The 18,919-nt window shown below is 40.7% G+C and overlaps 1 protein-coding gene and 1 long non-coding RNA gene across 7 annotated transcripts in view; one reads left to right on the plus strand and one right to left on the minus strand.

Annotated features, from left to right (window-relative positions):
• Positions 1–12,917, plus strand: part of LOC130356578 (uncharacterized) — a 31,321-nt gene extending 18,404 nt beyond the window's left edge. The window contains exon 3 of the long non-coding RNA XR_008888923.1: positions 12,442–12,917. This is a non-coding gene — a long non-coding RNA (uncharacterized LOC130356578). The remainder of the gene's footprint in view (positions 1–12,441) is intronic.
• The window catches only part of ST7L (suppression of tumorigenicity 7 like), a 193,484-nt gene that overhangs the window by 50,989 nt on the left and 123,576 nt on the right, over positions 1–18,919 (minus strand). The gene's annotated exons all lie outside the window — the stretch shown is intronic.

Genomic DNA, 18,919 nt, shown 5'->3' on the forward strand with positions numbered 1-18,919 from the left:
TACAACGTTGTTCCTTTTGACTAAAACAGTCCTTATGGACTTTGTTTTTCACTGGTATTTTAGTTAAATTACCCCTAACCTTTCAACAAGTGAATATCTTAGTAAAGATAAATGCCTCCTACTCCACTTGTAATGCTCCTTCCCTCCTCTACCTCATAAGTGCGCTTGTGCGAGAGAGAGAGACACACACAATCTAATAAGTGTTAAATCTCACTCCAGTGCTTGAAGCACAGCTTACACTGCTCAGTGCTGTTCTATAATGTTTTATATGCTGCTGTTTTTATGTGAAATCTGGGGAAAATGCCATATACTAGTTATTTAATGGGCAAAAATATTGCCAACCCTCACATAAACACAGGGCAGCTAATCCTGACAAGTTTCTCCTCAAGATGCAGAATTGTCTAAAACGTATCGAAATGGGTATGCTTGGTGTATTATGCACATAGTCTGGCAATGCGCCATCACACTCCTTCTGATCATTGGAATTCAACCTGGCTGGAAGAGTGAGCTTGTTGAGAAAGGATCAATTTTCGGATTTTGGTGTTCCAAATGTTGAAGGGTATGAGTAAGTTTGTTGACTTGTTAGTTAAATATAAACATTTTAGCACACTTGTCAAGAAATATTTAATTAATGTTTTAATAACAACTGTCATGCAAAAGCTTTTCTTTGGCATGTAGACATCATTTTGCGTTAAGAAATAGCCTTAACTTCTTTCCCAACAAACAACAAGTCACTTGGCAAATAAAATACTCATTATTTCAGCAGCTAAATGCCAATTAATACTATTTTTCTAACAAAGCACCTAATGTGCACACCAATGAGTAATTCATTAAACAATGGAAGGCCATTATAAGCTGTCACATTGTCTGAAAACCAGGAGAGTTAGCTGGACAGTTGTGGTGAGAAACAGGCCAGCACCTCATCAGGTCTTTACTAGTTTTAAAATATTTCCCAGCTAGGAAAAACTCCCACGTCAAAACCAAATGCGTTTTCCATCAATCACTATGCAACGGTGTCAAGTATGAAATCAGATTGCATGTGTAAGCCTAAAATATCAGAGCTTGGCAGCCTCTAATGTGTTTTATGAGGACCCTTTTTGTGTTTAGATTGGAGTCTGCCATTTCTCCAAAGTGATGAGAAACATTTATGTTCATAATTAGTAATTAAAACTGCAACATTTTGGACAAGGTTCTCACTAACCTCAATAAAGCATACGGAAAATGGACTTAAAAGAACAGAATAAGGCTATGCTCACATCTAACAGTACACTACGTGAACTGAAGTGATTTGCAGCATACCTGCACTCGATCTAATGGGTTTAGTGGACAGGACAGTCCATTTTTAACCCCTAAGGACAGAGCCTATTTTGGCCTTGAGCACACAGCCAATTTTTATTTTTGCTTTTTAATTCTTTCACCTCCTCCAAATACGCGTCATAGGTCCCAATGCACCGTATTATATTTTGATCTCCACTCACAATCATAAGGGGGTCACCTGCATGGAGAAGTCTGTTCCAGTCACTCTTGCGAGCTCGATTGTACACTTTCCGGAGGTATTTCGTGGGATACCCCCTTTGAATGAATCTCCAGGAACCTGACAGAGATTTATACAGAGGAGGTAGCCCACAAAATACTGCTGGAGCGTACAATCGTGCATTGGGACCTATGACGCATATTCTGAGGTGAAAAGGATACTTACCAGACAATGAAGGATCCTGATGTTGGATGAGCATTTCAGACAAGTTATATTGGGTCTATCCCCTAAAACTTATCATAGAGGTCCCAATTTAAGAGAGCTATTGGTGCTTAGTCACTTTTCACGGGAGGTTAAAGAGACCTGGTTGAGATCTAAAACGATAGGTTCTTTCCCATGTGGTAATTGTATTTTCTGTAAGCATGTACCCACTACAAAGAATTTCACTAATCCAGTGGATGGTAGATCTTATGAGATCAGATAATTCTTTAACTGCAGAAGCAAGGGACTTGTATACAATGCCAGATGCACATGTGGAAAACTATGTTGGTAAGACTATTCAAGAGTTTAGGAGGAGGATATGCCAACATCTAAGAGCAATTAGAAGACACAATGACACACCCATCTCATGCAACGTTAACCTCCTACATGGAGGTAAGGTGGATGGGCTAATTTTTTGGGGGATTAGCCAAATCAAATTAGGGCCCAGCAAAGGAAACCTTGACAACCTCCTCCTAAGGGAGGAGGCACACTGGATATACAGACTTAGGAGTCTAAGCCCTTATGGTCTCAATGAAGGTTTTTCCTTCTCAGCCTTTTTGTAAATGATGATTCTCTCCTGTGCGTATGATAACTATAAATATATCACATACAGTTGTCTGTATGATATGGACTACTTATGTATTGATGATTATTTTCACTAAGACATCAACAATTTTTGTATGGCATAATGTTATTTGATATGGAAGATGGTTCTCCATTTATACTTAATACGTAAATATATTGATTATTGTTGTTTGACCTTTTTGGCGGCCTTAAAAATCTATCTGGAGTTATTGGTAATGGTTAGGATTTCCTTAACACCTATCTGGTTGTATTGAAAATAGTAAAGATTCTGATAATCCACTTGGGTTTATGAATTTATATCAAAACCTTTCCGTTAATAATGTGAAGATACGTACCTGTAGTTTTACTCCCCATATAGAGATACAGTAGGTTACATTTAGATACATATACTGTTCATTTAATGAGTGGGTTTATTCAGAATAAATATACACCTTTTTATACTTTATACATTTATTTCCCTGTCTGGATATAAGTTAAGTTTTACTGCTTTATACTTACTGCTTTCTATGGAGTGCGTGATAACATATGTAATTGTTTCCAGCCGGATTATGCAGGCATATAGATGCATAATAGGAATCTAAGGCTCAGCGGAGGGACTTAGTATGCGCGCATGCGCGATGACCACTGTAATCCTGTGTAGAGATTAAGTGGTTGCGCAGGCGCAAAGATGTCTATAATTCCAGCACAGAGATTAAGTGTCGGCGCATGCGCAAGGACTTTCACAGCTCCGGCCAGATGAGAAGCACATGATCATGCGCAGAGGATAGGAAGAAAAACAAAGATGATCCGGAAGTACTTCCCCCTGCTGTATGACATAGTCTTGCGGTCATGAGAGACATTCAAACGGATTGGTATATAGTAATAGCTATTCCGATTAGTGTTTAGTTGCGACACCTGATTTTTTTTTATAGCTATCCAAGTATTTGATGTGGCAACTCCAGATTGGAGTTGCCAATGGATATAGATTAACGTGTGAGGGTTGGACATATGAATGGTGTGATGGCCCATATGGTTGGGTAGATCCTTCAGACCTATTATGATTGGCTATATGTTTGGCCGACCCCTAAGATGAGGTCATCACCAGAGGATATAAAAGGACAAACGACCGCCACTTTGACAGTCACTAGCCTGTACCTCTGATCAAGCTCATTGAGAGTGAAACTAGTTAGGAGGCAATGTCGGTCATCTTTAAAAATATCAGTGTTGTCACAGTTGATAGCCTCAGAACTGCAGCCTTGGGCTAACATACGGATCATAATATGGATGACAAATGTGGTCAGCAAAGCTGATATATTGGATGTAGTTTGTATCCAATACATATCCACTTTGTCGTAGTACATCATACTATTCACTATACCGTGACAATATAGGTCTTTTTTAACCCACGTCATTTTAATAAGCACATTAAAAGTTTAGTTTTATTATTTATTAGGGGTTAGTTGGCATATTTGTGCCTTTGTGGCACTTGTTGAGTTAACACAGCTCTGTGCACAAAAGTGCCAGAGCTCCAGGCAGGAGATTGTGGGGTCCCAGGACAGACCCCCCCCCCCCCCTCCCACGACCAGACACTTATCCCCACTCCTGCGGATAGGAGATAATTTAAGTACCAGTGTAGCCCTTTAACAATATCAATATGCTTAAAATTGTCCTATTTTGCCCCCTATAGCGGATCATCTGATTGATGTTAGACTGATTTAATAAGATTATGCACTTGAAAAAGGTAGAATATTAAGAATAAGAAATCTGGTTGTAAGTTTAAATCTATATGTGGGCCCCTGGGCACCTGGTCTGCCTATGCAAAAAATGTTTGCGTTCCCTGTTAGACTGATAGGAGGGCCACTACGGTGCTCTAGAGTTTAACGATTTAGGGTAGGCTGTATAATTGGGGTAATTAGTGTTAATTAGCTATTTTCAGGAAACTCTTCACTACTAACCCTGCCCAGGAGTAACATGCAATGGGGGGGCTCTATGTCTGGCTGCCTTTATGATGGGATGGGAAATAGGTTTGTTATTCAGATTTATCAAAACCTGTGCAGAGGAAAGGTTGCTCATAGCAGCTTCTTTAATGTTTAACAAGGCCTTTGCAAAATAAAATAAGCGATATGATTGGTTGCTATGGGCAACTTTTCCTCTGCACAGGCTTTGATAAATCTTCCCCATACTGTTACTGCATGAAGTAAGAGGGAGGGTAGTTGTTATATTTTGTTTGTTCTATGTCTATTAAGGTTGTTGTAAAAAAAAAAAAAAAAAAAAAGGCATCAAAATGACATGAACTAGAAAAAAAAAAATGAGTTTGAACAATTTCACTTGCGGCGATACCAAATATGTGTGTGTGAGTGTGTGTGTATAATTTTTTCTAAAGAGGGGTTTTAATATAATTTTCTAAATGTTTTTATTTTCTTTTTTTTTCGCTTAAGTCCCATTATTCACTGTACAATACAAAGCATTGTACAGGGACAACAGTGCTCTACTGATAGAGTCGGGCTTTGTCACGCTGTATCATAGGAGAGATGACTTGACAGCAGGAGGAGGGTAAGGGACCCTCCTCTGTCTTTCTAATTTATTGGAACCCCGCAATCAAAATGCAGGGGTCTGATGAGCAGTACAAAACAACTGGCACATGTGCTTTGATCATGGTGTCTAAAGGGTTAAGGGCAGGCAGCATCAGGATCGCTGCTGTCCAGTATTAGTGGTTAGTATCTGGCTAATGACAGTAGCTGCCCCTAACTACTTATTAAGTGAGCGGAGTTCGCACAGATATGCCCTGTGTCATCTAGGGGTTAAAGAGAATCAGCTTTACTTGCTGACAAGGGCTGCAGACACTGTAGCTTTCCTGGAGCTGAGGGTGACTGTCAATCCTACAAAATTGCAAAGTGTCAAGAAGGTGGGACTAGGTTGCTCTAGTGCCAAAGCCAAGCACACCCTCCTTGCTCGCTCATACCTCTCAGCCCCTCCCTTACAGACACAGAGCTCTGTAAATCAGTCAAGAAGTTTGTCAACCACCATCAACTATAGGAAAGCTACAGTTTGCTTTTATACCCTAACATCTATCCAACAGTTTCTTCAGGGTCTATTCACACATACAGTATCCCGTACATACTTGATGCACGGGATTTAAAGCTGCAGATGTTATGCTACAGAGTTGCATAAACAGGTGGCTGTGCTTTTGATTCCCACTAAAAATGTTTTTTTTATTTGGTGATACATCTGATTGGCCAAAATGGAATGCTTCATTTCCCCTGTCTGGCTATGGCTTTCCCTGGCAATAACAGCCATGGCGGCACCCATAACAGGATTGTCTGTGATGAGACTATGAATTACTTCCTTGCGCTCAGAGTTTTAGTTATAGTTGTTTCACAACTTATAGTTGTTTCTCAATTTAAGCAAGACTGGGAATCATCACTGAAATTCATGAAATTAATAATCCAGTATCAGGAGGCTGCATTGTCTGACATGAATAACCAAATTGCTGAATTACAAACCTCCATTACCAAATATGAAGATCATCCAGTGTGCAGTGAATTGGATTTTAAAATAAAAGAAAGAAAGAAAGCCTGGATAGATCGGAACAAAATCTCACAGACAAAAGAAAACAAGTTCCTCCGTGATCTGCAGGATTACAAGTCAAATAATGTCTATGAATGGCCACAGCAAAAACTAACTAATTCTACTCCACAATCCATCTTAAAAGAGTAATCGTAATAAAAGAAATTAAAAAAAATCAAAGGAAAGGTTCCAAGGTGAGCTTTAGTGATCTGGAAAAGGATTCAATTACTCCAGGAGGAGAATCAAGAGAGTCCTCACCTGACTCTTTAGCTTCGAAAGCCACATCTTCACCCTTACCTCCGAGACATAAGCCGAGAAATCACACGTCGTCGTCATCATCATCATCATCATCAAAAAACAATGTGGAGGACACAAACACTGTGCGTTCAAAAAGAATCATGAAACAAAACACTTGAAAGAAAGAAATGCACCAGTATACAACCTATCAGCGAGGATCCTTACAGCTCACCAAATGTCAGTATCAAAAGGACTGTCGTTTTCTCCAGCTCAACACTTCGACTTTTATAGAACTATTCTTGATGGTAACCGGCTAATTCAATCTATTACAGTCAAAAAGCATTTTCTTTCGATACAGGAAGAAGATCTAGAACTTGGATCTACAGCTGAAAACAATGGTAATGTAGAAACCACCACAGAGACTTTTTGTAAGGTTGTTCTAGATAGTGGTTTATACAGACAACTAAACATGAATATCCTTTCTGATTTAACCACTTATAAACCCTTGTCCACCAATCCTACTAAGGAATGTCAAGAAATACTGACAGATGTGGTTAATTTGGGAGTGAGTAAAGGACATTTGACTAAAGAAGAGTGAACTCTACAGCTAAATTTGAACGTGTATGGGGACGGTGGCTGGATACCCCGGGACTACCCACTTCTGTTTTTCTTCAATTATGCAGGGGCCCTCTGCAGGTCTTCTTTAATGCTGGCCACAGTTAATTTTTCTTTTGTTCACCTCATGTACTTGCCCTGTTTTCTTCCTTCCCCTCTCCCATTCCCTCCCTTTATTTCCCCCTCATTCTGTGTTCCTCCTTTCTTTTTCTTGTCTCCTTTCTCCTCTTTTTCTCCTTTTTCCCTTTCCTCTCCCCCCTCCCCTGGATAACGGCAGATGTTAATGCCTTGTACTCATTCCCCATGGCGGGGCCATTCAAGCGTTAGAATGGTTTCTAGATACATATTCCCCTTATATCAAGCAATTACAAAATTATATAATTCTTGTGATTGAATATCTTCTCAAGCATAATTTTTTATGTTTAACGGACGATTCTTTTTACAAGTAACCGGCATGTCGATAGGTGTGAAATTCTCTCCCTCTCTCGTCAACATATATATGTGTTGGTGGGAGAGGGAGTTTTTATTTGCACCCATTAATCCTTTTTATGGGGACATTCTCTGGTATGGTCGGCACAATCTTCTGTTCATATGGGGGTCGGGTGTGCCGACCATACAAGAGTTTGGAAAATATTTGAACAATAATCCACACAAGTTGGTTTTTACTTTGAATTATGATTTACTTCAGATGAATTTCCTTGATCTTACTCTGGCTGGTGATATAGTGCAAAACAAAGTAATAACATATACATATAGAAAAGACATGGCACTCAGATCTAGGGAGGCGCGTGACAACACTGTGCATTGGGACTCTTTACATCGACAACCCCTGATGTTTCTCTCTCTCGATGCCGAAAAGGCTTTCGATCGGGTGGACTGGAGGTTCATGGAGGCCTCGCTGGTACAGATAGGATTGGGCCCATCCATGTTGGATCGGGTAGCTGCCCTGTATCGTGGCCCACAGGCATGAGAGTGTCAATGGCTCCCTCTCTTCCCCTATCCACATTCACAATGGCATGCCCCAGGGCTGCAAGCTCTCCCCCCTCCTCTATGTTCCCTGCATGGAGCATCTTTTAAACATGCTCCGGATGGACCCTGCTATTGAGGGAGTCTCCATGGGGAGAGACGTACACCTCTGTTCCGCGTTTGCAGATGACCTGCACCTTTATATCCTCCCCTCATACTTCCCTACCTGAGGTCTCGCGAGCCCTTCAGCTTTACTCCCACTTTAGCAATCACAAGATCAATATGACTAAGAGTGTGGCCCTCCCCGCAGCCGATGTGTTGCGCATAAAGCAGGAGCATCTGTTTCAGTGGGCCCCCAGATCGATTAAGTATCTGGAGGTTCAGGTCCCAGTGAACCCCCTTGATAATTTTGCTCTTAATTTTCTGCCCCTGTCCTCGACCCTAGAGAGAGATCTGCCGAAGTGGTCTGCTGGTACATTTTCATGGCTCGCTAGGGTCAAACATCCTTCCCCAAATACTCTCTCTCTTTCAAGTCATCACCCTCTCCTTCTTTCAGAAGCTTGATAAGTTGATCCGATCCTTCCATTGGGAGGGGCGACCATCGAGAATTGCCAAACTGATCTTAACCAGATGGAAGTAGATGGGTGGCCTGGCAGTGCCTAACTGCAGAGTCTCCTATATCGCAGCCACTCTGGCTGGGTTCTTGGATTTTTTCCATGGTCGCACCTCGAAACGATGGGTGGATGTAGAAATTTCCAGGGCTGGCCTTGAGATCACGTCTTTCCCCTGGTTGCCCCCGGGAGTTCTTCCGACGAGTAAACTTAATGCCTTACCATGGGTATCTAGGGAGCTAGCTACGACAATTAAATGCTACATCTCCAAAACACAGATTCTCTCCCTGACGGTCCGTTAACGCCCATCCTTGGCAATCCTCTCTTTCCGCCGGGGGATGGCTGCTCTTCCTTTCTCGGTATCTGAAACCCACCGGCCCTCCCTCTCAGGGGCTTCCTTGATGGACGAGGCTGCACAGCGTCCTCCTGCGTTTGTGGTGACCTGGGAGGCGGAACAGCACACTACTTTCGCTCAGACGAATTGGTCCGCGGCCTTCATCCTGTGTCATAAACGGTCTCCTGCAGGGCACAGGAAACTAAGAATGTACTTGATCGTCTCTGACCTGTGCTGGTGTTGTTTGGGGGCCCAAGGTACCATGCCTCATATTTGGTGGTCGTGTCCATCTCTTCTCTCCTTCTGGACCGTGGTGGTGTCGCGTATTGTGACCATCGCTGGGGTGTCCTACCCTAATGATCCTAAGGTACTCCTGTTGTCCATTCTACTGGTGTCTGAAATGACTCCCTTTAGAGTTTTGGCCCACTTTCTTCTGATGGCGGCGAGGACTGTGATACCTAGGCGTTGAAAGGCTACCCTCTGATTGGTATAAGGAGATTCTCTTTCTATGTCGTATGGAGGAGTTGATGGCGGACTTCTCTGGCCGTAGTGATAAGTATATTGCGATCTCGCAACCATGGCTAGCCTTCCTTGAAACTCCACTTTACAGAGCAGACTAGATCTACTTCATCTATAGGGGACCTCTTCTCTGACTTCAAAGATTGCTAATGTTCGATCGGACATGATGAAATGCGATGGACCATGGCTGATATCCTGGTGGTAGTGGCTGGAGGAGCGCAAAGTGAGGTTTTGGTTAGTCCTCTTCCCTTCCCCTTCCTCAGTTCCTTTTTCCTTCACCTCTCCTTCCCTCCCCCCACTTCCTCTCCTCTTCCCACCCCTCTTTCCCCCTCCAGTGCTATTCTTTTGCTGGCTCCTGTCCTGCTGGATAATTATTTTTTGCCGACCTTGTTAACTGTCTATGGTACTTTTTCTGTGCTATGACATTACTTGGATGGATGGTTGTGCATTGCTATCCAGCTCCAACAGTGTTTGTATTGCCATTTAATTTTATCAGCTGTTCCATTGCACTGGATTTATTACCCCTGTGGTTTGTATTACCCAGTTTTCACACAATAAAACTTTTCTTTGAATATAAAAAAAAAAAAAGAAAAGATATGGCAGCGAATACAATCCTAAGCCCCACATCATGTCATCCTTTTCATGTAATTAAAAACCTCCCAGTGGGGGAAATGATTCGGGCAAAAAGGAACTGTACCCTTAAAAAAGACTGAGAGAGAGGCTAATATTATCAGTCAACGGTTGAAAGCAAGAGGGTATCAGGAATGGACTTAAAGGGCCATCAATTTAGCTAAAAAGAAGAACAGGACAGAACTTATCTATAAAAATACTAGTAAAGATAAAAAGATCACAACAAAAAAACACTTATTTTCTACAGAATTGAGTCAGGAATTTAAAATGATTTCAGGAATTATTCATAAATTCATGCCATTGTTACAATATGATCCCCCATTTTCTGAAGTTTTCAAAGATGGTTACAAGTGTGTAGCACATAGGGCCCCTACTGTAGGACAACGCATCTCTCCGAGTTTATACTCCAGTAAAGATCCATCTAAACAAACATGGCTCAATGTAAAGGGCAGTTACAGGTATGGACATAATATTTGTACCTGTTGTAAAATCATGAGAAATTCTATGAATTTTATCCACCGTGACCAAGGAAACATTTATGATCAAACAATACATAAATTGTAATACAGTCAATGTTATTTACCTTATTATATGTGAGCCATGTCAATTACAATAGGTCGGCTGCACAAGTAACGAGGACTAGAAAACATTTATCAGACATTCCTCACTTTAACTGCCGCCATGTTTCAATGGCCATGAGATTTCTCAGTCCTCATTCTTCAGGGAATTGAAAAAGTGACAGCTCCGATGAGAGGAGACAGAATAAAACAAACTCTTGGATAGAGAGGTATATACTGGATTATCAATTGACAAACCAGATATCCTCAGGGTCTGAACCGTAGACAAGATGTGATATAACATTATTGATGGCCGCTAATGATTTATTTAGTACACAAAAATAATATATAATGAAAAATAATGGTAGTTAGACAATTATCTAAGATATCCAATATGCCTCTCTATTTTTACTTGACAGCCTGTGATTTCCTTTCAGGTTTGTAATTCATTATGAGGATTACTGCATCAGATGTGGTTTCACCAGCCATAAATGATTCATGACAATATATATATATATATATATATATATATATATATATAAAGTATATATACTAATACTGATACATTATTTTATTATAAGTATGTTTACATCCACATGGTAAGTTACTGTAATTGTAACGAGTGTGTCAGTGTATTGCGTATATCGATATAACAGCTTAATATAGGTATGTCCACATTCACATGGTGCGTTAACTGCAATGGTTTCACTAACGTGTCAGAAAGTCTACTATACTTTTACATTTTTTTTTATGTTCTCCAATTTGGTCATCTAGTAACACATATCCTTGATATGTTTAGTTTTCTTATAGTACACAATAGATCTAAAAAATATTTTGGTCCTCTAATGTAAAGTTTTTTTCTCGATGGTAATGAGAATACTGTATCAGGAATGCATATATATATAAAGCAAAATATACCGTACATGGTATTTTGTTTATATAGGATCTGTGTTAGTCTTTTTATGTATTTGTATACATTGTGGTTTTATTATATGTCTTTGTCTAAGACATTTTTAAGGAACCATGTAAAGTGGAGTAAATAGGGGGTTAACATGGTTGGTCCAGGTGTTTTACATTTACCTGCAACCAAACCCTCCTCTTTCCCCTATTTAAGAGATCTGTATGATCACAATAGTTGTATGACTAAGGTCGCAGCACGCGACCGAAACACGTCACATTTGTGCATCTGTCATTTCCTGTTGAGTTAAATATAAGACACTTTTTGCATCTGAGCAAGCGCTGGACCTCCCTTCTCTGTTTGGATAGTTGTTTCACATGTCATATTCGTTTAACATTACGAGGAAAAAAGTAAGTTTTTTTTTAATCAATTTTCTTCAAAATTAAGTACCTTCCAAACCCCTCCCATGCAAATCTTCATGCATATACTAAATTCATGATGTCCATTAAAGAGGAACTCCATCTAAATGTATTGTTCAACACAACCTAGGAGGGAAATGATGTTGCTTTTCCCTTCTCTCTGCTATAAGCATAGAGCCTATAAAGTTAATCCTGTCTGAATTTAAAGAGGACATGTGGCAGAGATGGAAAAAAATATATCTATATATTAAAAGGAAATCTGTCTGCATAATTTGCTGATGAGAGCTGCAGACACTGTTAGATAGCTGTTAGGGTATACAAGTAAACTGTTACTTTCCTGGTGCTGATAGTGACTAGCAATCTTCTAAAATCTATTTTTATTTCTCAGTCAAGTGTTAAGGAGGTGGAGCCACAGAGCTGAAGTGCCAAAATCAGTAACACCTCCTCATTAGCACTTACCTCCCAACCTCTTCTTAACAGAGTCCTGTACATCAGTCAAGAAGGGATTGGGAAGTACGTGGGAGCAAGTGGGTATGCCAGGGTATGGCATATCAGCAGCTTAGTTCCTCCTCAACCCATGGCTGAAAAATAAAAAGTTGATTTTTGTAAGTTTAGCAACCACCATCAGCTCTGAGAAAGGTACAGTTTGCTCGTATAACCTAACTGCTATCCAACGATGGTTATGGCTCCAAGCAGAGCGGACAGACTCCCTATAGATTTACAGCAGTTTGCAGCTTGTGGTGCCTTGTTTTAAAACAGAGTTTTACATTTTGTTTCTACCCTCCCCAGTGTGTGGCCTGTAACATCCCATTACCTAGTACAGGACTATACTGAGCAGTCTGTGCCTCCTACACATGAAGAGTGTGCCTGAGACCTGTGTCCTCGATCAAGCCCCTCAGGACTGTATTTTTGCAGCCTGGACTTCCTTCCTCTGAAGATTGTACCTGCAGCCTGTACACTCTCACCACCCTAAGGGCTGTTGTTTGTGGCCTGAATAAAAGAGACTCCTCAAACTGTGTAGGCCTGGTACTCTCTGCAGCAGCGAGACTGTCTACAACAGGATATTTTTACAAGAGAGGTCAGGTGGGTGAGTCTGCAGCAGCAGTTTCAAGAACTCAGCATTTTGCACTAGTTGTAATGGTTAGCAGAGCAGCCGGGAGCTTCTACACAAACTAGTATACACCACTTTGCATTAAGCAGGAGAGGGAAAAGCATTGCTTGTCTCCCTCTCACCCCTCCTGTGTGGCCTATGCAAAAACATCCCAACCCAGCTCACCCTGCTGCTGCTGCTGGTTTTACTAGGCGCTTGTTGGTGTTATATTAAAGATTATCTAAAGAAATATTGTGGTTTTTGCAAGGAATACATTCAGATAAGCAGGAATTTAATATGAGACACCATTAATAAAACTAGCATTCCTTATACAATCATAGTGGGTGACCTAATAAAACCGTTCTGCTGCTCTGATTTGCTCCACCAAGAACACAAACTTAACAATTGCAGGTGTCATAAGGTCTGGGAATTTTTTGGTAAGCCTCATTTTGTATCTGGTGCCAAATATATAAAACAGGTGTGCATGAAACGTGTACACATATATTTGGGTCAGACAGGGATAATAAAAGAAGCACAGTTATATACCTAAAAACCATTGCCATTAAATGTATTATGTGTGAGGACTTATGGATGGGAATGGGAAAAAAATCTATCTATATCTATAGACGTACTACATCCTTTAACCACCTGCATTACACAAGAGACCACATGTTAAGCATTCGATTGCTATATTATTACAGTGAAATCTCTCTAAAAGACCACCACATGTGGATGACCATCCCTTATTCAGACAAGATCAGCAAGGACAGATTTTAGTTTCCCATATATTAATCATACTAGAATCTTCTTGGAGAATATCACCACTTAGAAAATAATACATTTTAATGCAACTTTGGGTTGTCATCTCAAAAAAGGTTGTAGTGTATTTGAGATTTCCTCATTGCCACTATAAATATAAGATACATAGAAATGTGACATTTTGGCAGGTCTCCGCTGCCTTTGCCAAAAAAGTGGGCAGGTCATCTGGCAGATTTACTATAGTTCGCTAGTGTACATTTCTACATACAGCGGACAGGCAGCAGCTGCAGTGGCATATTCATTATGAAGTGTATACCTCTTATTGAATCTGCAAAATCCAACAGCAGTGGGAGTTTACTGAAGACCAGCGTGTGAATCCCCCTGGTCTTAGTAAAATTCCCCATTAATGTTTCTACTCAGAAAAAGGTTCTTCTTTTCTCATTGATACACAGGGCATTATTTTTATGTCATTTTTAAATTAGTACATTTTAATTGTATGTGGCATCAGAGGAAAAAAGGGAAGGGGAGAAGGGGGGTTAATGAAATAGCAGAGGGGGAGGGGAGGAGGGGTTAATGAAATTGCACAGAGCAGTAGTGCTGGGCAGTATTACTGGTTCATATCAAATACCCAAATTTTTGTCCTGCACGATATGAATTTTCCCCCATACTGCAATACCGGTTTGGCCCCTCCCCCTAAGGAATGAATGAATTATCAGCTCAGTGCTGCGCTGTCCCCACATCGGGGAACTAATCATATGTGACCCGCCAGAGCTGTTCTCCCCCCCCCCCCCCCTCCCCCCCAATTATCAGCCCAGCACTGCGCTGTCCCCATCGAGGAACTAATCACATATCACCCACAAGTGCTGCCCTCCTCGTCCTCCTGTTTGTTGTGGCCGCCGGCGCTGACACTCTATACTGTATCCCTATGCCCAGGCTGCAAAAAGTAAACAAAATAAACTTTAACTCCCCTTCCCCGTCGGTCCGGACCAGCTTCCTAGGGAATGGAACGTCGGACAGCTGTCAGTCTACCACCGGCCGCAGCGATGTTCCGTCTCAGCCGGTGATAGGTTGAGCCCACTGTCATGTAAGAAGCCGGCTTTTTACATGACAGTTGGCTCAGCCTATCACCGGCCAAAGCGGAACATCGCTGCGGCTGGTGATAGGCTGATGACTGTCCGACGTTCACGTCCCCGGGAAGAGCGCAAGGCCAACGTGGGAACATGCGTTAAAGTTTTTTTTTGTTTACCTTTTGCAGCCCGGGCATAGGGATACCGCACAGTATAGAGTGCCAGCGCCGGCGGCCGCAACAAACAGGTGGACGAGGAGGGCAGCACTTGCGGGTGACAGCACAGCGCTGGGCTAATAATTTAATTTTTTTTTTGGGGGGGGGGGGAATACCGTTATACACCGTAAGACCACCATAAGTTACAAAAATACCGTGATACACATATTTGGTCATACCTCCCAGCCCTACAGAGCAGCAGTTAGCATTTAATTCTTGGACCCAGGCAGCACAAAGTCTTGGGCTGGCCCTGATAGTCACAGATCAGAACCCCCCCTCCCCCCATCTGCATATAATGATGCACTTAAAATGTTAAATAAATGCTTGTCCCTAAAAAAGTTTCCAATAGATACCCTAAAAGAGCCACCCACATATATAAACTTGTATCAGGAGTGGCTAGATACCCTCCAGGTAGGCATTATATATGGCCTAAATGCAAAATAAAGGATGAGTCCTTTTACGATCTGGTATGGCAATGCTCTTATATACAAGGATAGCGAGCTCAGATAATTAGACTCCTATACCAAATGAGGAGTGTCTTAATTCCTATGACCCCTGTACTTTACCAGTTCCTTGTGCCGCAATCAACTATTACATGAGGTGCTCTTCCGAGCTAGGAAGTTAAAGGGAATATGTCACCTATATTAAATTTTTTTTGGATCAGACTCAGATTCCGAAACTTGTTTTTTTTTCCAATCTGTTTCTATTTTTGGATTGTAAATGTTTATATTTATTTTTTGTACATTATTATAGGGCTGCCATCTTGCCTGAGCGATTTTAACAGCACTTAGAGAGATTTGTAAAAGAAACATACGACATGTCTTGGTTTTGTTACCTTATAAGCTATTTAGTGCATCTAACAGCCTAGTCATGTATTAATTTATTGTCTTAAGTTACTTCTGAAGTTTTGTCAAGATTTACTCGAATAAAACCTTTTCTGATGAATAGCAACCATTCTTTATCGTTGCTCCTCTGCATTGCTTACAACAATGATATCAACCAAAATTGCAGCTGTATTCGAGATGTGCTTTAAATGGCAAGAACATATGTATTTAAAGGGGTTATCCAGGAAAAAAAACTTTTTTTTTATATATCAGCTGTCTCCAGAAAGTTAAAGAGATTTGTAAATTACTTCTATTAAAAAATCTTAATCCTTTCAGTACTTATGAGCTTCTGGACTTGAGTTGTTCTTCTCTGTCTAAGTGCTCTCTGATGACACGTGTCTCGGGAACTGCCCAATTTAGAAAACCTCTTCTAAACTGGGCGGTTCCCGAGACACGTGTAATCAGAGAGCACTTAGACAGAAAAGAACAACTCAACTTCAGAAGCTCATAAGTACTGAAAGGATTAAGAGTTTTAAATAGAGATTTGTAAATTACTTCTAACATTCTGGAGCCAGTTGATATATAAAAAAAAGTTTTTCCCTGGATAACCCCTTTAAGGCTTTAAAGTGAATTATAAGAAGAAAAACAAACTACATACTTCATGTTAGTAACGTGTTCCTTTATACAGCATTGTATCATAAATTTAATTGCTATAAAGTCCTAAGAGTCTCCGTTCATTGTTATTACTGCTGGAGAAAACTATTTTTTCTAACCGTTTACCTTACCATTTAAACAAGTGAATGTGAATCCAGAGTGCACACTTAGAGTAAGTCGAGCATAAAAACAGAGCCTCAGAAAATATACAAGAATTTACTCCTAAAAATTAATTACAAAAATGGCTGCAAGAGATCTGTTTTTCATTTGTCCTCGGAGCAAAGCGTGAAAACATTTATTTATAAAGATAAAACTTCATACTCTGGTTTGGTCAATTGTATGTTTAAAATAAATCTGACTGTGAACATGTTTTAATGCAAACAAGTTGAAAATGTTTGGTTACTGAAGACAGATGTGCCCCGTGAGAACACTTGTACAACTCAGCGCTGTAATGGGCAGGAGAGCTGCTGGTTTCACAAACATTTGTCCAATTACATGCTTACATGGAGAAACTGCCATTGAAATTGCTTATTACACAGATTTAAGTAAAAAGTTATTTTTGATCCTTAATTTTTCTTCTCTGTTGATGGTTAGGAACAATTATAACTCAGTAGTCTATTTCTGTAGCCAGTTTGAAGGATTTGTCCACTAGTGTACTAAGCTTTTGGTTCCCACTGCATGACCTTCTAACACTGGCAAATCCATATGAGTTTTACACGCCATACAAAAATTGGAGAGGTCTAAACATTTTATTTTTACAAAGGTGAAACAGTTACAGTACTATAGATGTATCCCCTGAATCAACAAAAGTCAGCCTTAGATTTTGTTAGAAGTCTGTTTGCAATTATCTTATTTGGTAACATGTGTATACTGCGAAAACATTTGCCCTCATTGCTGCCGGATTTTTTGTTCTCATGTAAAGTCATCCATTTGGGGATTTTATTAACCTACCTTAATAAATGTTGGAGTGGATTCTTGCAGGCAGCAGAGGACTATTTTGGTTTATTCTTTTTTGGTAGCCCAAATTCAATGGGTTAAGCTGGGTGCATATCTGATGTTATTTTATCAAAAACTAAATACTAAACTAAAAAGCTATCAAATCCACAATTGCAGATATTGTTATAGTCTAGCCTGGTGTTTCTACCATCATTTGGTAACTTAAAGGGATGGTCTGAGGAGCTGAAAAGATATTACCGCTTTTGCTTTCTGTCCACAACCTGTCCACAACCTCAAACAGTCACACTCCAAACTCCACTATGACCAAGACCAAAGAGCTGTCAAAGGACACCAGAAACAAAATTGTAGACCTGCACCAGGCTGGGAAGACAATCTGCTATAGGCAAGCAGCTTGGTGTGAAAAAAATCAACTGTGGGAGCAATTATTAGTAAATGGAAGAGATACAAGACCACTGATAATCTCCCTCAATCTGGGGCTCCATGCAATATATCCCCCCGTGGTGTCAAAATGATCACAAGAATGGTGAGCAAAAATCCCAGAACCACACAGGGGGACCTCGTGAATGACCTGCAGAGAGCTGGGACCAAAGTAACAAAGGCTGCCATCAGTAACACACTACGCTGCCAGAGACTCAAATCATGCAGTGCCAGACATGTCCCCCTGCTTAAACCAGTAAATGTCTTGGGCCCGTCTGAAGTTTTCTAGAGAGCATTTGGATGTTCCAGGAGAGTATTGGGAGAATGTCATATGGCCAGATGAAACCAAAGTAGAACTTTTTGGTAAAAACTCAACTCGTCGTGTTTGGAGGAGAAAGAATGCTGAGTAGCAGCCAAAGAACACCATATCTACTGTGAAGTATGGGGTGGAAACATTATGCTTTGGGGCTTTTTTTCAGCAAAGGGACCAGGACGACTGATCCGTGTAAAGGAAAGAATGAATGGGGGCTTGTATCGTGAGATTTTGAGTGAAAACCTCCTTCAATCAGCAAGGGCATTGAAGATGAAACGTGGCTGGGTCTTTCTGCATGACAATGATCCCAAAAACACTGCCCAGTCAACAAAGGAGTGGCTTAGTAAGAAACATTTCAAGGTCCTGGAGTGGCTTAGCAAGTCTCCAGATCTCAATCCCATAGAAAACCTTTGGAGGGAGTTGAAAGTCAGTGTCGTCCAGCTACAATCCCAAAATATCACTGAACTAGAGGAGATCTGCATGGAGGAATGGGCCAAAATACCAGCAACAGTGTGTGAAAACCCTGTGAAGACTTACAGAAAATGTTTGACCTCTGTCATTGCCAACATAGGGTATATAAAAAAGTATTGAGATGAACTGTTGCTATTGACCAAATACTTATTTTCCACCATAATTTGCAAGTAAATTTGCAAAAATAAATGTGATTTTATGGATTTTTTTTGTCATCATTTCTCATAGATGAGGTATACCTATGATGAAAATGACAGGCCTCTCATGCCTCTTTTTAAGTGGGAGAACTTGCACAATTGGTGGCTGACTAAATCTTTTTTTGCTCCACTGTATCACTCGACAGCTATTTGAAATGTGCGACTAATTTTTGGAAGAGATGACACTAGTCAAAATAGTAACACTAGGTTTGAGTGGCAACTGGGAAGTGAGGCTAGCACACTTCACCAAGCTGTCACTCGCAATCGGAGCAGGTCTCAGGAGTGGGACTCGTTGTCCATATA

This window comes from Hyla sarda, chromosome 2 (assembly GCF_029499605.1).
Source record: "Hyla sarda isolate aHylSar1 chromosome 2, aHylSar1.hap1, whole genome shotgun sequence".
Taxonomy (NCBI): domain Eukaryota; kingdom Metazoa; phylum Chordata; class Amphibia; order Anura; family Hylidae; genus Hyla; species Hyla sarda.